We start from the raw sequence: 4,339 nt of genomic DNA on the forward strand, positions 1-4,339 counted from the left end.
GCGTGACTCTAACTAAAGAAGTGAAAGATCTGTATGATAAAAACTTCAAGTCTCTGAAGAAAGAAATTAAAGAAGATCTCAGAAGATGGAAAGATCTCCCATGCTCATGGATTGGCAGGATCAACATTGTAAAAATGGCTATCTTGCCAAAAGCAATCTACAGATTCAATGCAATCCCCATCAAAATTCCAACTCAATTCTTAAACGAATTAGAAGGAGCAATTTGCAAATTCATCTGGAATAACAAAAAACCTAGGATAGCAAAAACTCTTCTCAAGGATAAAAGAACCTGGTGGAATCACCATGCCTGACCTAAAGCTTTACTACAGAGCAATTGTGGTAAAAACTGCATGGTACTGGTATAGAGACAGACAAGTAGACCAATGGAATAGAATTGAAGACCCAGAAATGAACCCACACACCTATGGTCACTTGATCTTTGACAAGGGAGCTAAAACCATCCAGTGGAAGAAAGACAGCATTTTCAACAATTGGTGCTGGCACAACTGGTTGTTATCATGTAGAAGAATGCGAATCGATCCATACTTATCTCCTTGTACTAAGGTCAAATCTAAATGGATCAAAGAACTTCACATAAAACCAGAGACACTCAAACTTATAGAGGAGAAAGTGGGGAAAAGCCTTGAAGATATGGGCACAGGGGAAAAATTCCTGAACAGAACAGCAATGGCTTGTGCTGTAAGATCGAGAATTGACAAATGGGACCTAATGAAACTCCAAAGTTTCTGCAAGGCAAAAGACACCGTCAGTACGACAAAAAGACCACCAACAGATTGGGAAAGGATCTTTACCTATCCTAAATCAGATAGGGGACTAATATCCAACATATATAAAGAACTCAAGAAGGTGGACTTCAGAAAATCAAATAACCCCATTAAAAATGTGGCTCAGAACTGAATAAAGAATTCTCACCTGAGGAATACCGAATGGCAGAGAAGCACCTGAAAAAATGTTCAACATCCTTAATCATCAGGGAAATGCAAATCAAAACAACCCTTAGATTCCACCTCACACCAGTCAGAATGGCTAAGGTCAAAAATTCAGGTGACAGCAGATGCTGGCGTGGATGTGGAGAAAGAGGAACACTCCTCCATTGTTGGTGGGATTGCAGGCTTGTACAACCACTCTGGAAATCAGTCTGGCGGTTCCTCAGAAAATTGGACATAGTACTACCGGAGGATCCAGCAATACCTCTCCTGGGCATATATCCAGAAGATGCCCCAACTGGTATGAAGGACACATGCTCCACTATGTTCATAGCAGCCTTATTTATAATAGCCAGAAGCTGGAAAGAACCCAGATGCCCCTCAACAGAGGAATGGATACAGAAAATGTGGTACATCTACACAATGGAGTACTACTCAGCTATTAAAAAGAATGAATTTATGAAATTCCTAGCCAAATGGATGGACCTGGAGGGCACCATCTTGAGTGAGGTTACACATTCACAAAGGAACTCACACAATATGTACTCACTGATAAGTGGATATTAGCCCAAAACCTAGGATACCCAAGATATAAGATACAATTTCCTAAACACATGAAACTCAAGAAAAATGAAGACTGAAGTGTGGACACTATGCTCCTCCTTAGAAGTGGGAACAAAACACCCTTGGAAGGAGTTACAGAGACAAAGTTTGGAGCTGAGATGAAAGGATGGACCATGTAGAGCCTGCCATATCCAGGGATCCACCCCATAATCAGCATCCAAACGCTGACACCATTGCATACACTAGCAAGATTTTATTGAAAGGACCCAGATGTAGCTGTCTCTTGTGAGACTATGCCGGGGCCTAGCAAACACAGAAGTGGATGCTCACAGTCAGCTAATGGATGGATCACAGGGCTCCCAATGGAGGAGCTAGAGAAAGTACCCAAGGAGCTAAAGGGAACTGCAACCCTATAGGTGGATCAACATTATGAACTAACCAGTACCCCGGAGCTCTTGACTCTAGCTGCATATGTATCAAAAGATGGCCTAGTCAGCCATCACTGGAAAGAGAGGCCCATTGGACATGCAAACTTTATATGCCCCAGAACAGGGGAACGCCAGGGCCAAAAAGGGGGAGTGGGCGGGTAGGGGAGTGGGGGTGGGTGGGTATGGGGGACTTTTGGTATAGCATTGGAAATGTAAATGATCTAAATACCTAATTAAAAAAAATTAATAAAAATAAATAAATAAAAGATCAGAAACACATACCTGAATCAAACAAAATAGTCAAAGGTCTAAAAGAGTCCTCATCATTAAATGTACACACACAATAAATGAGTATATGAAGAAATGACTCATATAATATGCCATTAGGAAAAATCAGAAATAAACAATACCATCACAAACTTATTCAAATATTAAACATCAAATCACTGACAACCCTGGTTACTGGCAAGGGTGCAGATCAAGAAGAACTCCATTATTGATTGTTACACAAATGGTTCACCCACTTTAAAAGTTGCCTAAAAAAGAGAAATGCTATTCAACATGTGATACATAATAATGTTCCTTCATCAATGGTGGCAAAATATGTCCAAATAAATATCTGCTCATGAATGTTTAGTCTATCATTATTTTAGATTTCCAGAACTTGGGAAAAAAAAAACATGTCATTCATGGTTGTACTGAAATAGGTGGTGTGTTCAGATAATTGAACATAGTTCACGGTCCTAAGAAAAACAAAAAGGAAGGCAAAATTCATATAAGGTTTATACAAAACCAATCAAACTGAAAAGACATTACTGTATAACTTCAATTACCTGATAGTCCATTAAAGATAAAAAAAACTGGAGATAGTAACCAGGGCAGAACTTTTGGGAAGAAGCGAGTATGAAAAGAATGGAGAATTTGGGGAACAGTGAAATCGATTAGTCTGCTACTGGCAGATTTTTTGTCATATTTTTCATACCATGAAATATTTATAACATCAATAATATGTCCTATATAAAGTATTGTTTAGTGGAGCTGACTATATGTGAAATGTGTGCTTTCCAGTTAGAATAAATGTCCTTTAGCAGGGTGTGTTTTCAGGAGAGAAGACAATGAATGTGGGAACAACTATGCTTGAAGATGGGACCTACGTTTTGCTAAACTTTGCTGTGGTTAAAAACTGTTTAAATTGTATTTGCAGTTTAGCATATGAACGGGAGCAGAGATACAGAGAAAGGTAAGATACTGAAGAATTTTCATTGCAGTTAAATACCACTAGAGCCTGAAGGTAGAACAGGAATAGTGACAGTGATCAAAAAGATGCTGAGAAAAGTGGCTGCTGGGGAAAAGGCATGACAGTGGAGAATCTTAAGGGGCACATTAACATATTTGGCCCTAGATACGAAGAAAACAGAACATTATTAGAAGATATGAAACACGACTTCTTTTTATTTTTTATTTTTCGAGACAGGGTTTCTCTGTAGCCCTGGCTGTCCTGGATCTCTCTCTGTAGACCATGCTAGCCTCGAACTCAGAAATCCTCTTGCCTCTGCCTTCCAAGTGGTGGGATTAAAGGCATGCACCACCACTGCTCAGTGAAACGTGACTTTTATGTTGATATTTGTATTACTGAAGTATAAATGCCATTATAGGAAATAGAGGAGGCAGCACGAAGAAAGGCTAAGAAAAGAGGTGTTTATCTGAGACATATCTTGAGCCTGTGAACAAGATGATAAGCTTCCAGCTATGTCATCTCCATGCAACCTCTGCTTTTATTCATGATTCTCATATTATATTCATGATAAATAAATATATATATTTAAAAAAAGAAAGCTAGTATTTGACCAACAACCACGTCTCCATTTTACTCTCAGAGTAATTCCTGTCTCATGTCAATTCCTCTGAAGTTATCTAAATTTCTCAGAAAGAAAAAGGATAAATGTTGCTAAATTTAAGGAATCATCACTTTAAATTCTTTGATTTATATTTTAACAGATTAAGTGTGAGAAATTTTACTAAAGCTTGGGTTTTTAATTAAAAATAAGTCAAATGGATGGACCTGGAGGGCATCATCCTGAGCGAGGTAACCCAATCACAAAGGAACTCAAACAATATGTACTCACTGATAAGTGGATATTAGCCCAAAACTTAGGATTCCCAAGATATAAGATACAATTTTCCAAATGCAGGAAACTCTAGAAGAATGAAGACCAAAGTGTGGACACTGTGCCCCTTCTTAGAATTGGGAACAAAACACCCATGGAAGGAGTTACAGAGACAAAGTTTGGAGCTGTTACAAAAGGATGGACCATCTAGAGACTGCCATATCTAGGGATCCGCCCCATAATCAGCTTCCAAACGCTGACACCATTGCATACAGTAGCAAGATTTTGCTGA

The 4,339-nt window shown here is 38.8% G+C and overlaps 1 pseudogene; it reads right to left on the reverse strand.

Annotated features, from left to right (window-relative positions):
- Gm18173 (predicted gene, 18173) lies at positions 934–1,331 on the reverse strand (annotated as a pseudogene).

This window comes from Mus musculus, chromosome X (genome assembly GCF_000001635.26).
Source record: "Mus musculus strain C57BL/6J chromosome X, GRCm38.p6 C57BL/6J".
NCBI lineage: Eukaryota > Metazoa > Chordata > Mammalia > Rodentia > Muridae > Mus > Mus musculus.